The 17,643-nt window shown below is 40.0% G+C and overlaps 1 protein-coding gene and 1 pseudogene across 4 annotated transcripts in view; one reads left to right on the top strand and one right to left on the bottom strand.

Annotated features, from left to right (window-relative positions):
- Positions 1-12,873: 12,873 nt before the first annotated feature.
- Positions 12,874-17,643, bottom strand: part of LOC122678941 — a 36,666-nt pseudogene continuing 31,896 nt past the window's right edge.
- Positions 13,035-17,643, top strand: part of FRS2 (fibroblast growth factor receptor substrate 2) — a 101,582-nt gene continuing 96,973 nt past the window's right edge. For 3 of the 4 annotated variants that reach the window (XM_043887448.1, XM_043887441.1, XM_043887437.1), the window contains exon 1: positions 13,035-13,205. The gene's annotated coding sequence lies outside the window, so the exon portion shown is untranslated. Of the gene's footprint in view, positions 13,206-13,459; positions 13,911-17,643 lie in introns of those variants that run through there. The other variant, XM_043887443.1, reaches the window with a different exon arrangement.

Here is a 17,643-nt window from a genome sequence, read left to right as displayed (position 1 = left end):
TAGTCACTTCAGTCGTGTCCGACTCTCTGTGACCCTATGGACCATGGCCTTCCAGGCTCCTCTGTCCATGGGATTCTCCAGGTAAGAACTCTGGAGTGGGTTGCCATTTCCTTCTCCAATTTCTGTACTTATATTGAAAACCATGAATTCATACTGACACGTTCCATCTCCATCCATACTGCAGAGTTCATTCTAGCTTTCCTCCTTCCGTATTTGTACCTGTTTCCTCACACAGTGAAAAACAGTACTCTCATCATCCTCAATATTCTATTAATCGGCTTGGTCACTCTGTGTGGAGCCAATTTCCTGACACCTTCAGGCCGCCGCCTTGCCAGAACACTCTTCTAGTGTAGGCCTGGCCTTCACGCGGCTCTTCTGGTCAGGAAGAAAGGGAAGTTCATTTCCTTTATTGAGGTTCTGCAAGTGTTTTATTATGTATATTCTTTGGTATTTTATTTGTTTTATGGCTATTTTAAAAAGGCACTTTAAAAAAAATTGCATTTTCTGTTTATTGCTTATATTTGAAAAGGCTATAATACAGAGTTCCATTTTTTTATATTTGCCAATCTGAGGTAAGAACGCTTTTATTTCATAACTTTTATTGGTTACTAGTAACAGTGAACATTTTTCAGATACTTATTAGTCATTTTAATTTATATTTTTGTGACTTGTATGCATCTTTTTTTTTCCTCTGAGAATTTTAATGTGTTTTTAAAAATCAACTTTCTTGAGTTCTTAATAGATTCAGAATAACAGCCTGTTTACTGCAAGGATCTTCCCAGTTAACTGATTGTTTTAAATTTTCTTTTTTTCACATTTACAGAATTGAAAATTTTCATATGGTCTAATATTTTGATCTTTTCTTAGTTATTTTTAACTTCCAGGGATCAGATATTCACTTATACATTATTTTTGTTAAAGATTTTCAGAAACTTTACATTTTAAGAAATGTTACACATTTTTGTTAAACATTTTTAGAAATATGTTAAACATTTCCAAGTTCCATTTGGAACTTACTTTGCTGTATTTTTATGTAATCTGTAGAAAATACTAACAGTATTAATCCTTTCTGCATCACAGTTGTCACCAATATTTCCCCCAGCATTTTATTTGCCATTTAAATCTTATTTTGATTTTTGACATGTAGAGTTTTTCATTTGTTTTTTGTAGTTAAATTTACTAATCTTTTTACTCTTCTTCTTTTTTCTAGGCTTAGAAAGAGACCTCCCCTATTTAATAAATATAAATTTATTTCTCTACCTCTCCTTCCTTCTTCTTCTCCCACTCCTCTTTTCCTCTCCTTCTTCTTCTTTTTTTTAAGGGTTTGCCTCAAGGCCAGCTTTAAGTAAAAAAAGTCACTAAACAAGCCCCAATCACTTTGGTCTCTTGGGGTTCTCATAGACAGCACCCCTCAAAAAACCTGTAGGATTGGAATGGATTTCTCTACAACACAACTCCCTCCCTTCTCCTCCTACGTGAAAAACAGCTCAGTGTCAAGCTTTCCAATAAGTGTATGTACATCTGACGATCCATAACTGCCGAACTAAAAGGTGGCCTTTAGATATTCTGTATATAAATTTAGCCATTTATACAGAGAGAATGAAAAAAAAAAAATATGGCCTGATTCTGATCAGATGCCGCTTGTTTCTGCGTACACCATGGGGTTCTGTTCTATGTCATTTCCTTTGAAGTCAGTGGGAGCTCTGTGAAGGACGGCAACTCGAACACCGGCCTCTATACATGAAGGTGAGAACTGCCATTACGATAAACTACTCGGCAATGTGGTGGAGGGAACATTGGTTTAACACACTTGGTGGCTACCCTGCAGATCCCACTGTCTGTGAGACCTTTGTTCCACCGGAGCAAACAAGAACGTTTTGAATCTTGACATACAAGGGCTCATTCAGCAGAGCATCCCCTGTTATGAGAGGACGCACAGTGCTGGGCAGACATTGCAGTTTTTAGCCAGTACACTGAGGGCATTTCTCTCACATTCTCTCCATCTGTAAAGAGACTGTTTTCAAGACCCCAGAATGGTTTTCTATAGATTGGAGAGATGTATAAATATTTTCACATGTTTGTATTCACAAATAATGGGCGGCAAACCACAGTCATATGAAAGTAGCCAGACCTTTTCAATATGGAAAGAAAAAAATTCTTTGCAGATTTTAGCTGAGTGTGTTATTTGGTGAAAAGCAGAATTCTCCTGCAATGCAGGAGACTCCAGAGACACGGGTTCAATCTCTGGGTCCAGAAGATCCCCGGGAGGAGGAAATGGCAACCCACTCCAGTGTTCTTGTGGGAAATCCCAAGGGCAGAGAAGCCTGGTGGGCTACAGCCCATGGGGTCAAAGAGAGTCGGACACGACTGAGCACACACGTATGTAAGTATCATTAGTGCTAAGACTGAAGAAACCTGCTGTAGAGCTTGGAATAGGAACAATGAGAGAAACTTCGACATGGAGAAGGTATTGGAAATGAAGAATCAAGTACATTTGCTTTCTGTCTCAGGAGCATTATTCTGGTCATTTACCTACAGAAACTTTCTGCCTTTCACAACGAGTTATGTATCATATTTTAGGACTCCAAATCAAATAATGGTTTCAGGTTGTTATTCAACAAACATTGAAATGAATAGAGGTCAAAGAGCAAATTGCCTAAATTGATAGGTGAATTTTCCTACCATCCCATGCCTTGACTTTGAAAAGTGATGCCCGCTTACTGATTCCTTCATCACATCCTTCTGCTTCTGTCTCCAGGCCCTTGATTAAGCTGTTGCATCCACCGGTTTCAAGGCCCTTGACTTCTAAGGACCCCTCTCAGAGCATTTTGTATTTGGAATTTCTCCAAGTGGATAGCATTGGAGTGGAGGAGCTATTTTTTACTTAGAGTTTTGGATTCGTTTTCATAAAACTTGTATCTACTTCTGTATATAGAATACCCTTTCTTTCCACAGGTGATTAGCATGTAGACAATATTTAAATCTTTGGGACTGGATGAGATCATCAAGGGAAGAGATGGAAATGGAGGAGAAGAGAAAGGACTGAGTTCTGGAGCTCTCCAAATCTAAGAAACTGTGAGAAGAGAAAATATATCTGGGAGTTTATCCTGAAATAATATACATGGAGCAGCATCGTTCTTTGAAATAAGAGTTATGTTGTAATATGATAGTTATAAACGATTCTAGTTTGTGAACATGCCTTTTTTGAATAAGCAGTGCTCAACCAAAGCTTCCTGACTGTTACTCCTGCTCTCAATTCATCCTTCTTCCAATCTATTCAACATACTGCTTAGATTAACCTTGGATTAACTTTAGTTATTTGTACCTGGATGAAAATGAAAAATTGGGTAAGTATAATATATTATATTTATATGATGAAATATAGTGCAGTTAAATTTTTAATAAGAAAATATTTGCAGGATAATGTTAATGAATTAAGCATACTCTCAGTTTACACACACACACACACACACACACACAAATATATATACCAGAAAAACTGCTATTAGTTTATCCATCAAAAGTATAGTGTGTTTCTGAACGGTGGGTTTCCAGGTGACTTTTATTTTTATGCTTTTCTGTGTTTTCCAAATTTCCTCTTGGCCACAAGGCATGCAGGATCTTCATTCCCCAACAGGGATGGAATCCTTGGCCCCTGCAATGGAAGCGTGATTCTTAATCATTGGACTGCCAGGGAAGTTCTGGTTTGAGTTTTTTTTTTAATTGAATATATTTGATGTGTGACATTGTATAAGTTTAAGATGTACAGCATGTTACTTTGATCCATTTATATACTGTAATATGATTGCTGATATAGTGGTATTTATCACAGTACCTAATTACAGTGCAATGTTATTGTCTGTATTCATTATCCTGTGTGTTAGATCTCAGCAGCTCATTCACTACTCATTGCAAATTTGTACCCTTAAACACCACCACTCTTATCCATCCCCCAAACGCCCTACCCCCACTGCCCTGGCTCCTGGTACACACGATTTCAGTCTGTTTTTTTACAGGTTTAACTTTTTAAGATTCCATTTATAAGTGACACCGTACTTATCTCGCTTAGCATAATGTGCTCAAGGTTTGTCCATGTTATTGCAAATAGAAGGATATACTCCTTTCTCTTGGCTGAATAATATCCTTTTATGTATATGTACCTCATCTTTTTTTAACCCATTCATCCATTAATGGGCATTTGTGAAATGAAAAGTGAAGTATTAGTGGCTCAGTTGTGTCCAACTCTTTGTGACCCTATGAACTGCAGCCCACCAGGCTCCTCTGGCCATGGCTTTCTCCAGGCAAGAATATTGGAGTGGGTTACCATCTCCCTTCACCAGTTCACTAGGGGACCTTCCCGACCCAGGGATTAAACCCAGGTCTCTTGCATTGCAGGCAGATTCTTTACTCTCTGAGCCACCAAGGAAGCCAATAGGCGCTACATCATTTTTTAAAAATCCATTCATACTTTCATGGGTATTTGGGTGAGTTTTCATGTCTTGGCTATTGTAAGTAATACTCTGATAAACATGGGAGTACATTTAACATGTTGGATTCCTGTTTTCATTTTCTGTAGGTCTATTCTCAGAAGTGGAATTGCAGCTTTGATTCTTTACTACCTACAAAGATAATACTCAAATATCTTAATTTAGTAGTCTGACCCTTCAGACTAGAGACCCAAACTCCTTATCCAGCATCTTTGTTTCAATTAAAAGGATCTGCTCAAGGTCTCTGGATGCGCTCTGTATTTTCCTACCTCCATGTGTTTCTTAAAGCTGAAATCCTTTTTATTTCCTTCTTTACCCTATAATTTCTACAAGTCCTTTAAGATACTATTCAAGTTCCACCTCTTACTTGGTACCAAGACCATTAATGATGGAAGAGGTTTTAGAGATTAGGGCTCTGATATTTATTTTGGATTTACCACAGGATGCTTGGCATTATTGTGTCTCGAATTTATCTCCCCAACTGGCATTTTGATTCTTAGAGTACAGGTTCTGGGACTTAGAGTTCTTGGTATTCCCTGATATCCTTGTGTCTTGTTCACTGTAAACGTGTAATAAATATTTGCAATAGGTTAGACCCGAGGTTATTTCAAATATACACATACACATATACATTAATATGTATACAGATATATACACATACTGGAGAAGGAAATGGCAACCCACTCCAGTAGTCTTGCCTGGAGAATCCCATGGACAAAGGAGCCTGGCGGGCTACAGTCCATGGGGTCACAGAGAGTCAGACAACTGCATGACTAACACACACACACACACACACACACACACACACATACATTTTAAAATTTGAAATAACTCTGGATCTTTTTACATCTATGTTTGTATCTTCAAAATGCATTGAGCTTATTCCACAGTTAATTTACTCTAAGGGAAACATTTTAAATGCAAGTAGTTATAAACCATTGCTTAAGCATTCTTTCTTCCCTCACAGAAGCTCATTGGTCTTCTCTTCAGGGAATGTTCTCTTCTGACTGTACTGAAATACAATGTAGCTTTACTTTTCTTCTTTATTTCCTGATCCCAAATATAATCTCCACACATGCACTATCTTTGTAGGTGCAATACTTCCTGCCTCAGTGAAATCCAGCTCCCAGATGAATTTCTGTTGGTTTAGAGAGCAACTTGAGGATTCTGCATTTGGCACCATTCTCTTTCCTTGGCATCTCTCCACAGTCACCATTTAGAAAACTCCAGGTCGGCAGGATTTCAATCCATCATACACTCTGTGGAGATTAAAAAAGGATTGCATTACATTGACTTGAAAATGTGATGGAAAATGAAATTTGCTTTACCAAGAAAGGAAGCTTTTGAAACTCAAATTGTTCTAATAGGACCTTTATACAGAGACAGTTCTTCGATTAAAATGGCATAGATGGTGAAAGTTCCTTCTTATTTAGATTGTCACTATATAAGTATCATAATTTTTAAAATCACTCACATGAATACAGTTACAAAACAATATGATTATATTTATGGTCTTAATTACAAAGCAAGCTTGGATTAAGATCTTAAGAAAAGTCCTAAGCACTGAAGAGATTGCATATGAAATAATATGCATATGAAATAATATCCTATTATTTACTTTAAGATTAAAATCATCTTAAAGTTAAATAAGTGTGAGGAAGTCCCAACAAGGTGTGATTTTTTTTTTTATATCTATGCATTTGTAAAAATAGCAAATTCTTTACAAAAAATTTTTTTGGGTTCTGGTTTGCTGGTGCCTTAAGTACATACTTCATCTGCCTCCTGGGTAATTCTGCTTATATAAATGTAAATGCATTAAAAAAGGTCTGGAAAGGAGCATGCCAAATCATTAACAGTGGTTATACCTGAGGAGTGGGCTGGGGAATGGAGAGCATTGTATTTTTCCATTTTATTCTATTTTTCCCCCAATCACTTATAGTCAGTTTATTTCATGCACAGTCATTAAAAACTAACATGGCAGTAGAGTAAAATACTTCATCCTTTTTTTTAATCAAAATTTCACATTAAAGTGCTTATATTTGATACATGTGAATGTAATATAGAGGGCCGCTGAAATCATCCTTCAAATTGCATTGATTTTTTCTTTCTCTTTCATCCAATAACATGGTTAGACAGCTAGACACTATTAGTTTTTTTCTCCCTATATTACTGCTAATAATCATCACCACTAACATCCATTGAGCTCTTTCAGTCTGCCAGGCACTGGTACAGGGCTCTGCGTGTATTATTTTTTTTAATATTTTTAAATTTTATTTGGATTCACTAGGTCTAAGCTAGGCTTTCCAGACGGCTCAGCAGGTAAAGAATCCCCCTGCAATGCAGGAGACACAGAAGACTTGGGTTTGGTCCCCGGGTTGGGAAGATCCCCTGGAGGAGGACATGGCAACCAACTCCGGTATTTCTTGCCTGGAGAATCCCATGGACAGAGTAGTCTGGAGGGCTACAATTCAAAGGGTTTCAAAGAGCTGGACAAGACTAAGCGACTAAGCACACTCTTAGTTATGGCACACAGGATCTTCATGGGAGCACTGAGCTTTCTAGTTATGGCCCGTGGACTTAGTTGTCTGGGGCCTGTTCCCTGACCAGAGATTGAACCTGTGTCTGCTGCATTGCAAGGCAAATTCTTAACCACTGGACTCCAGGGAAGTCGCTCTATGTATTAACTTGTTGAACTCTCACAACAAACCCTGTGAAGTGGGTATTATTATTATTGTCATTTTACAGTTTAAGAAAGAGAGGATGGGGAGATTTAGCTTAATGTTGTACAAGCTAGGTCACACAGCTAGCAAGTGATGAAACTGAGCTATGTCTCTGGCCATCTGACTTCAGATTCCATATAGGAAAGAGGGCGGGAGTGGAACTAGTTTGTGGTTTAAACTTTTTTCTTTATTTCATAGTTGGCATATACACTTTTGTCTAATTGGGAGGTGACTAAAGGCATCTGGGTCTGGTTGATGTGTTGGCTGAAAATTACTATGATTATGAGGATGATTATTATAGTATTTAGTAATTATGCAGTGCTTTATACTTCAAAGAGCTGTGCTTTATAATCATTTATTAGCTATGTCTCACATCTCTACAATATAAAAATGCACTTATCATGCATTTTTGTTGATGGAGAAACTGAGGCAGAGTAAGATGGGTTACATCTTCATAAGTAAGTATGAAGGTAGTATGCAACTTGCTGAGACTTGCTAAACAGCTCATTTTGGACAACAGTTTAATTTTTTACACCTTTTAAAGGAAAATGTAAGTTCCAAATTTTTTCTCCATTTTTAATTACAAATTAATGTAAAATGTGCTGACGACATATTTGAATGTTGATGAGGAATGTTGATGACCATCCCTCTATTTTTAAGCTTTTATTGCATTTGTGTCAATGTGACTTTTTTGCTCAAATTCAACCTTGCTATCTCCCATTTCTCTACACAAGCATAATTTGACTACAGATACTGGTTTCCTGTGTCAATATTATATCGCTTCAAATTGCTTCCATTGTCTTTAAAAGATGCCTATTTTTCACCACATGTATAGGACTCTTTATGACACTTTGCAATAAAAACAAACTGTGCAAGAATTATACTGGAATTAAAGGAAATCCTGGACATCTGCAGTTTGTACACTTCAAAACTGAAGATTATAAACGTGTCAGTATGACTTGGGATAGAAGGAGGAGAGAGATGAGAAGGATCTGTGTGGGTTTAATATAGTACCCTATAAAAGGCCTGGAAGAGATGCATGGACTCTTCTATAAATCTAGTAGTCTCTTTCAGTTGGGAGGCAGTCATGGCCATAGCACATGGGAAAGGCTCAATAAATATTAATTCAGTGGTTAAGACCATGTCTCCACAGACAGGCTGCCTGGGTTCTAATCGTGGCCCCATTACTTGCTTGTTACCTGAATTAGCTGTGCTTTTGTTTCTTCATCTAGGGAAAAAAAAAAAAAAATCACAATCCATAAAGTTAATTTATCACGAAGTTTATTCAAGTATTTGTTATTATTTGTCATTTCTGTTTCCAAGGCACTTGACAAATAACATCAGCTACAATGCCTGTAAAATGTTGGTGGTAATCGTATTTATAATCTGATGCCTGTGCTTGCTTGGCTAGTTTAGAAATGGTACAACATGGTACCCCACAATTTTCTACCCCAGAAAAACAATTTAAAATTACCTCAAAATACATATTATATAAGGCAGCATTCTATTTTTGTTTCTCTACGATTCCCATATGATTCCACACACCATGGCCCCAACCTCAGTGTGTGCCATGAAGATTTCATGTGTGAGTGAAGCCAACTCATTGTACTACTGAATAAAGAGCTGCACATGAGCTAAAGGCATTGACACCTTGTGGGATGCATGCCCAGTTTGCCATAGTGTCCAAATTTTCAAGAGACACCAGAAATTGGGATTGTTCTTTTACATGACATTACTCAATTTAAGATTTTTGACTCAATTTATTTCTTGGTACAGAACTCTGTGGGTCAAACAACACAGTTGAGGCCATTTGTCAAATCTCTGCCAAATATACTAGTACATAGATATGATAGATATGAGTACGCTGTGCTGTTATTCAAACCAGTTTTTAAAGCACTTGTGCCAAGACACGAATAAAAGGTAAAGAAGACGAAATATGACAAAGCCTTCATGAAACTCACAGTTTAGTGGAGCGATAGGCAATAACGTCGGAGAAGAGAGTGAAAAATGGCATAGCAGAGTGTGGAACCCAGGACTTAAGCCTGGTGATTTAAGTATTTGATCAGGCCTACGTTAAAACAAACAAACAAAAACCACAAAGAACCCCATTATTTCAAAAGTTGGCAAACTGGTGGACACCCAAGTAGATGGCTCTTTTGTTTAACAAAACACCTTAATGGATTTTTGGGGTGGGGGCTATGCATAGACAGGGTGACAGCCTTGCACAGTTCCAGGGGGACCATTCCTATTGTGCCCTGTGCAATTGGCACCCCCTTGAGCACCATTTAGGTTGTATTCTTTGTGAATGGTACCTCCTGGAATTGTGCAAGTTGGCGACTCTGTCAACAAAGATAGGCCTCGAGTTTGGTCTGAGAGGAGGATTGAGAGCTAAATCCTTCTACATAATAAAGTGGGAGGAATTTTAAGTCTTTGCCTAGGGGGTGGAGGCAGGAGGGTGGAGGGATGCTTGTAATGGGGAGAAGAAAAGGGTTTGGAGAAAAGATCTCTAGGATGAGGATGGGCCAGCAATGTGACAACAACCTGGAGCCTGTGAACCTGGTGAGAGATTTCTTGTAATTTTTAAGAGAGATACGTATAATCCTTTGTTATCCTCTTTAACCTCCAGTAGATACTGATAAATGAAGTCAAATGCTTTTTCTGTGGCATCAGCTACAATCTTTGAACCTCTTATGTATGAATCAGGAGATAACCAGGAAAGGGTCAATGCTCAGGCTCACATAGCAACACTTGGCTAAACATATGAGGACTATGATAATTTGCCTTTTTATTGCTTTTCTTCAAAAAAGTTCAGAGAACTTATGCTTTTATTTCCTCATTTGTTCTAACATTCCAGTGTGGGAGGGGCAGATTTATGATAACATTATTTAGAGATGGAGAAATTGAAATAGAGATTAAATCGCTTACTCAATGTTGCAGAGTTGGGCTGGTGAAGCCCACAGTGGAATTTGGTTCCACAAGCTCCTGCCACGAAGTGGAGAGATCATGAGTTTTGGAATTAGAGGGATCTTTGTTTGAACAACCCTGATTTCTGCCCCTTAATAAGAATGTGGCCTTTAAGTCAATTACTTCATCTAAGCCTCAGTTTTTCTCTTCTGTACAATTAAGGCCACAAAACCTCATAGTAGGGAAGTGAAGATCAATTTAGAAAATGCAGGTTAAGCTCTTGCACAGAGTAGTTCGCAAATGAGATTAGTTCCACCTCCAACCCAGTAGTATCTGGTTAAATTTCAGTACAAATTGACAGTAATCAAAAAAGAATCCTATTACTTTTTTTTTCTAGCCTCCTCTCCAATTGAAAGCAAAACATAAATAAATAAATCAGTTAATTTACTGGGAAGAACTTTTGCTTCAGTAGAGTTATTTCTGTTGGGGATAATTAGGAAAAAAAGGTGGGGGCGGGGATTTGTGGAAGACAAGATAGTAGAGTTCAGAGGTTCTAAAGCTTGAGAATGTATCAGAACCCCTGAGAAGGCCTGTCAGGACACAGATGGCTGGGCCCCACACCAGTTATAAGGTCTGGAGTGAGGCCTAATAATTTGCATTTGTAACAAGTTCAAAGATGATGTTGATGATAGTAGTCCAGGGACTACACTTCAGAGAAGCACTAGCATAGTTAAGTGAAATTCTGGGGGTGAGGTCCAGCCCTCTGTGCTTTGACAAGACCTTTCAGTGATTCCGAGGCATTCACAAGACTGAGAACCTCTGGCATAGTGGTGAAACGCAGCTGAGGAGAAAGACTCACATTCAAATCCTGGTTGCACCGTTTACTAGTTAGATGACCAGATTCAATGACAAACCTGCGGAGCCACTGCATCCAGCAGGGAGCCTCACAATGTCTGCGATTCAGGGTTCCTCTCGCTATCCCTCTAAGCCCTAGGTGGAAAGTAGCGAGTCCTGCCAACCCAGGCTCCGTTTTTTACTTCTTTGCACTCCAAGGCACGAAAGGCTGATAAATTTGGCCATTAGAGAAGTATTTACAAACATTTCTGTGATCACTGAAATAAAACAAGGCAGCACTGTTAAAAAAAAAAAAAGCCCAAAGCAAAGGCATTGTTTGCATCTTTCAATTCGTAATAACAGGTTGTGAACTGTTTTCATTTCCCCTGACTTTCTTGGTAGAAAATTTAAAAAATCTTCCTCTTCCTCCCCCACAGTTTTAAGAGATGCTTGTAAATTTGTTTGGCAGATAGTATGCATGCTGAGTGCTCCCTGCCAGCCCCTGACCCAGAATCTAGCCTCAAATACAGAAACTACCACAGATGTTTGGTGCCTTTCTGATTTTGTGGCTGAGGAATCCTTTTTGCCGCCTCCTTTCCCTGCCTGTCCTCTGACTCTAGGTCCTCCAACTGTCTCAGCTCACAGTGTCACAAGTAGCCAGGCTGGCCCCAGGACATTGTGTGGCTCACCTACCTTCATTTTTCCCATTGCAAAAATCTCTGTTGTTTAGTCTTCCGCGACCCTATGGACTGCAGCCTGCCGGGCTCCTCTGCCCATGGGATCTGCCAGGCAAGAATACTGAAGTGGGTTGCCATTTCCTTCTCCAGGAGATCTTCCTGACCCAGGGATTAAACCCATGTCTCTGGCACTGCAGGTGGATTCTTTACCACCGGTCCTCTTGGGAAGCCCTCTACTCTTTTATTTCCTTATTTCCTTCACCAACCTTTTCAATCACCTATTAGTAATCTGTAGTTTTCCAAATTACCTCCTTCTAGAGTGATTCCACTGGAGGAAAAATTGTTCCTATTAGTGACAAGGTATGAGAATGGTTGATTTTTACCCAGACCAGGTGGTGCTAGAGGTAAAGAATCTGGCTGCCAGTGCAGGAGACGCCGGTTCCATCCCTGGGTCGGCAAGATCCTCTAGAAGAGGGCATCGCAACCCACTCCAGTATTCTCGCCTGAAGAATGCCATGGACAGAGAAGCCTGGTGGGCTACCGTCCATAGCGTTGCAGAGAGTCGGACACTACTGAAGCAACTTAGCACACAGCATTTTCATTTTGAATTCTTCTAACAATCCAGAGATGATTATATATGTGTGCGTGTGTGCACATGCAAACACACATACACAGCAACTACATTAAACATATCACAAAGGAGGAAAACAGGCCTAGAGAGGTAAAGTAACTTGCCCAGGGTGAAAAAATAAAAGTATAAAATAACAGGACCCAGGCAGTAAGCTTCCAGTTTTCCAGTTCTTGGCCTCAAGTGATGGAATAAAGGAATATAATTTGATTCCTGTCCTCAAAGAACTTAAAACTCGTGTCAGGGATGGGTGAAATTTATACACACAACATGAGTTAAAATAAAATCAAGAACTAATGTTTGCGGTATCGGGTTTGGTCTCCTTTGCTCGGTTTCCTCCTCTGCCAGAAGTAAAGGGTAGCACCAACCTCAAGGGATTTGAGGACGATTAACTGAACTAAGCGCCAAAACGCTTAATACAGTGTCTATCACGCAGTAGGCGGTCAATAAATGTTAACTATTATTATTTTTAAAGGAGGCAAACTGGGGTGGTAAGAATACTGGAGAGAGTCGGAAGGCGGGTGAAGGCGCTGGACCCTAGCACCTAGATCTTCTGAGCCTCAGTTTTCTCCTCTGTAAAATCAGGTGGCCTTAGTAGAACACGTCGAAGAGCTGTAAACGCTTCACCCGGACTTTGGGGAAAGGCGGAGCCGCGGGGCAGAAAGGGTTAGCAAGGAGCCCGGGGGCGGCTTTGCGGGCGCCGGCGGCAGAGGCCCCGCCCCGCCCCGCTTGGGAGGCCCTGGCAGCTCCAGCCCGCGAGCAGTTCCGGTGCCAAAACCTTTCCCTCCCCCGCTCCCCCGGAAGTGCTTTTCTAGGGTTCGGGCCGTAGAGAGGCCTTGTAGGCACAGACGCTGAGGCTTGGTCGGCTCCGAGGAGGGGCTCCTGCCCGTGTGGGAGCCCGGGGTTTAGCGCCGGTCGACCCGCGTCCTGGCCCCTCTCACCTCCCGGGCCGACGGTGAGTGGCCGGGGGAGTGAACTGCGACGGCCGCGGGCCGCGTCGGGGCTGGCGCTCTCGGGCCCCCGCTACCCGCTCTGGGCTCCAGGCTGCGGGCTGGGCTGTCGGGGTTCGAGAAAGGGGGTTGTCGACCGCCGCGGTTTTCGCCGAGCCCGGGGGACTGGAAGGAGCTGGCGGTGGGGGCCGTGGGGTGGGCGGGGCGGAGCCAGGGAGTGGGTTCCCGGAGCTGTTGTTGCTGTTGGGAGAGTTAAGAATGGGCTGGGCCTCCGTCCATCCAGCCCCCTCATTTCTGCTCCCCTGTATCCTCGCGCTGTCTCTGCGATTTGGTTTTTCTGTGCCCGACCCGGGGCTAGGAATCTGTACGTCAGACTCCATCGTGGGCTGTAGTTCCCGATTTTGGCGACCTCTAGGTCTGTCGTCGGGCTCAGTAATTAGCTGGGGTCCCAGGAGTGTCGTCTCTTCGGTCCCAGGGCGGGGCGATGCGTGTGTAGACGCCAGAGATCTTCTGCAAGGCTTTCCGTCTAGACTGATGTAGGCGTTGCTCAGGATCGGTTTGGACTGCGCTTGGGACCGGTGTTGGAGACGTAGGGCAGTGTGGCACCAGCATGCCTCCCATGATCTGTACTCACTGGAAAGCTTACTCAAGCTGTTGTTGAAGTCACTTCTTAAAACAACAAACTTGCTTGAGAAAAATCAGGAGTTCAGGTAAGTTCCCTTATTTTCTCCCCCGACGTTAGGAGATGCTGCTGCTCTCTAATCTGCACTCCTAATTTCTGTGGCTATCTGAAGTCACAGTGGTTTGGTGAGTTCAGCCTGCGGTTGTTGTAAGAATTGACTGCGTAGGGTTGGAGAATTATTATACCCTCCCTTTCTCAAAGTTTGTTTACCTTCATGTTTGGAATTGTCATTTTTCTTAACTTTTAAAGAAAAATTGTGCGCTGTAACTCCAAGGAGATTCTTTAGACTGTTACAGCTGTTGCTGCAATGCAGAGGTTCACACAGGTGGCCAGAGGTGTTTTTGCTGTTGTTGTGTTCTTTGCTGTTTTATTGTATTAGGTGTTTACTTCAGAGAAATTGAGTCTTTCGTAGAGGAGAAAGTGATGTAGGTAGTTGTTTTTAGCGAACAGGTTTTAGGTAATAAACTACTCCTGAAAGGTTTGTAGGAAATAGAATTTCCCACATTTAATAGTGATTTTAAAATTATGATCATAAAGGAATACAGTTACTGTTGATTTTGACTGCCAGCAAATAACCATTACTTTTGCAGTGTAAAGTATATGCACACCACCTTTGTGAAACCAGTGACACTTCCCTGTACTTCTCATCTTGTGCTTGTATTAGGACTTATGCTCTAGTTTTTTGGGAGTACTTATCTCATTCTCCTTCCACCACTGGAAGGGAGTGATCTCATGAATTAGGGAAAATAGACTGAAGTGATTATTCAGGGAGCTGTCTTATGCACAAGAAAATTTATTTCACCATTGTTGATCTTCTACAGGTAAAGGGTGGAGGATTTTTAAAGCCCCTGCAAAAGATTGTGGCGTGAAGACTAGTTGCCCAACTTTTAGATTTAGATGGAAACTGTAGATTCTTAGCTATTTGAAATGCTTGGGATATTGAAATTGAGAGAATCTGGAAAAGAAGTCAGGTTAGATACAGTTATGAATTCATACTGAAGGTGTGACAGTGTGTTTTGAAGGGAAGGATTTCAAGAATTGTAAGAATAGAAAAAGGAAAAATCAGATGCCCAAAGTAAATTTAATTATGTTCACGTTAATTCAGCAGATACTGAACGTTTGCATTGGAAATTATATTATTCAAGTCAGTTCAACAGACTTGCCGTGTTAGGCATCAAACTTTGTTAGGCAGCCACGTAGGAACAAGAAAAGATACAGCCATAACAACTAAGCTTCATGTTTTGGCAGTAATTTTCTAAGGTGTGTCAGAAGTCATGAAGAGCGTATTAAATATTTAGGCGTATTAAAATTTTTTTTCTAATTGGAGGTGAGTGCCTTGTGCTTCATGAAAGCCACTGCTAGGCATTAGAGGATGCAAAGGTTAAGTCTTGGGTCTTCAAGAATTTGAAATATAGAATGAGATGTCAGATATTTGTATAATAATTTACAGCATATAAAAATAAATACTTCCTATGTGAGTGGTTTGATCTATAGTTTGGAGTTGTTTGAAAGGAAAATGTGTTCATTTTTCTTGAGTAAAATGGAAGGTGGTGGAGGTACAGTAATACTTTTAAAGTTAGCTCTGAAGCTATTATTTATTGAGCATTTCATGCATACCAGGCTCTATGCTAGTTGCTTTACATACCTTTTCTAAGCTTCACAACAATATCTGAGCATATTTCTTAATAATGAGGTCACTAATACTTAAGTAACTTATTTGGACTGTGTAGTAGCAGGTAACTGAGCCCTAGTTTGAATACAAGTCTGTCTGGTGCCAAAACCGTGTGTGTTTTTTCTACAACATGCTAATCCAGATAAACCAGCAGCCTGAGTTCAACATTACAGAGGGTAAGACTTTTCTAAGACAAAAATTTAGGGGCTGGAAGTAGGTGGATGAAGAAGGCTTGTTAAATAAAGGGAATGATGTGAGCACAAGTATGGAGGTGGGAAAGTTCATTGTGTACTCAGAGAAAAGTAAGTGCACCAGATTACCTAGAATATAGGGTTCATTTTGGGGAAGAAGAGGGGAGGTTTGAAATATAAATTGGGGCCAGATTCTAGAACATGTTTAAATGCTGTATTTCGGAGTATTTGGGAGGTAATGAGACATTACCAAGGTTTAATAGTGTAGCGTGTAGAATGGTCTGTTGTAGAAAGCCGATTTTCAAGAGACTATAAATAATAGGCAAAGGCAGTGGTGGTATCATGATTTAGGTAGGTAGGTGGGAGGAGGGATTGTTGGGAAAGATTTGGAGGACGTGGAGGTTAATGATTACACACATTTTAATTGTAGGTGACGGCACTGGTGGTATTATTACTAAAAAATATGGGCAAGGAGGTGCATAATGAGATCAGTTTTTAATATAGTGAGTTTTTTATATACTTGACAAACACTGAAAATAGAATTTTTTGAAAATATGGGTTTGTAGTTCATGAGAGAGGTCAGTGCCAGGCGTATATTAAACATTGGTGTAGAGAATAATATAAATAGATGTATTCATTGAATCTGTTTAAGAAGATGAAAGAGTCAAGGGAGAGTCTAGACGGAAAGAAAAAAAGACGAACCTTTTATTTTAGATGGCATCTGTTTAAAACAGAAGGAAAAGACATAAATAGATAGTTTTATTCAGTGAGTAAAAATTTTGGTAGTCTGTGTACTGCTCCCTCACATTGTAGACTCAAATGGCGTAGAAAGAATCTGACCATTGACAGTCTGATTGGGAAACAACTTTCTTGCTGTACTACCAAGAATACTGTGTTATCATTACTCTATCTCAGGGAGGAGGAACTATGTCAGACTCATTGGTTCAGTGTCAGTCTTTGGTTACTTTAGGGCTGTCTGGTCGTTTCTTTTGGACAGTTGTTGGCAAGTGATACGTGAGGATTTGGAAAATTCTCTGTCATTGTATTCTCTTTATATGTATGACTTTCAATTTTGGTTTCAATATCAAGAATTTCTGATTATTCAAAGACAATTTTTGTCCCTCCGATTACTGCTGGCTGCTAGCAGTGCCTTTCATAGAAAATGGTATTTAATTGCGTATTTTTCTTCCAACTCCCTTTTATAAGTACTTTTGATTAACATGAGTAGTTTTGTCTCTAATGTTTGGATTATTTTAGAGAGAATGATAAGACACTTACATATAATGATACATATATTAAAAACTATACATTTTGATTTTGGAAGTATTTAAGAACTATATAGATTTATAGTATTTCATGTAGTTTCCTGTTTAAATATTTAAGGGAACCTGTATATCAGTGTGTAAAAAAATGGTAGTTATTTGCAGAATGAGGCTTAGAGTTGTAACTTTTTGAGGGCAAGTTGATTATTTGTAGATTAAATTATGGAAGTGTTTATTTCCTTCTTGAGAATTAATATATTCCTTTTGTTTTTTAGGGATATGTTTTCCGCTCTTGTCGCAGGCACTTGGGAGCATCCCGAGTCCTGTGTCAGTGTTGTTGGAGGCTGTGGGGTTTGCATGTGCTCTGTCTGGGCTGGTTAGCTTAGCCGCAGTGAGCCTGGTATTAATAAGGCAAAGGTCAGGAGTTCCATTTAGCTTCAGTCTGAGCGATGGCCACGGAGTACACCTCTCACTCCCGCCAGCTGTCTTGGAAATTCCTTGGTTGTCACTGGTCACAAAGGTGACTGGATTAGGATGGATTTTTTTTTTTTTTAAACCACTGGAAGAATATTAGAGGAAATTTAGCATAGTGATTAGAAACTCTGACTCTGGAATAAGACAGACCTATATCATGAG

This window comes from Cervus elaphus, chromosome 3 (genome assembly GCF_910594005.1).
Source record: "Cervus elaphus chromosome 3, mCerEla1.1, whole genome shotgun sequence".
Taxonomy (NCBI): domain Eukaryota; kingdom Metazoa; phylum Chordata; class Mammalia; order Artiodactyla; family Cervidae; genus Cervus; species Cervus elaphus.
Note: the sequence above shows the minus strand (reverse complement) of the source record. Positions and strands in the feature narration are given on the sequence as shown.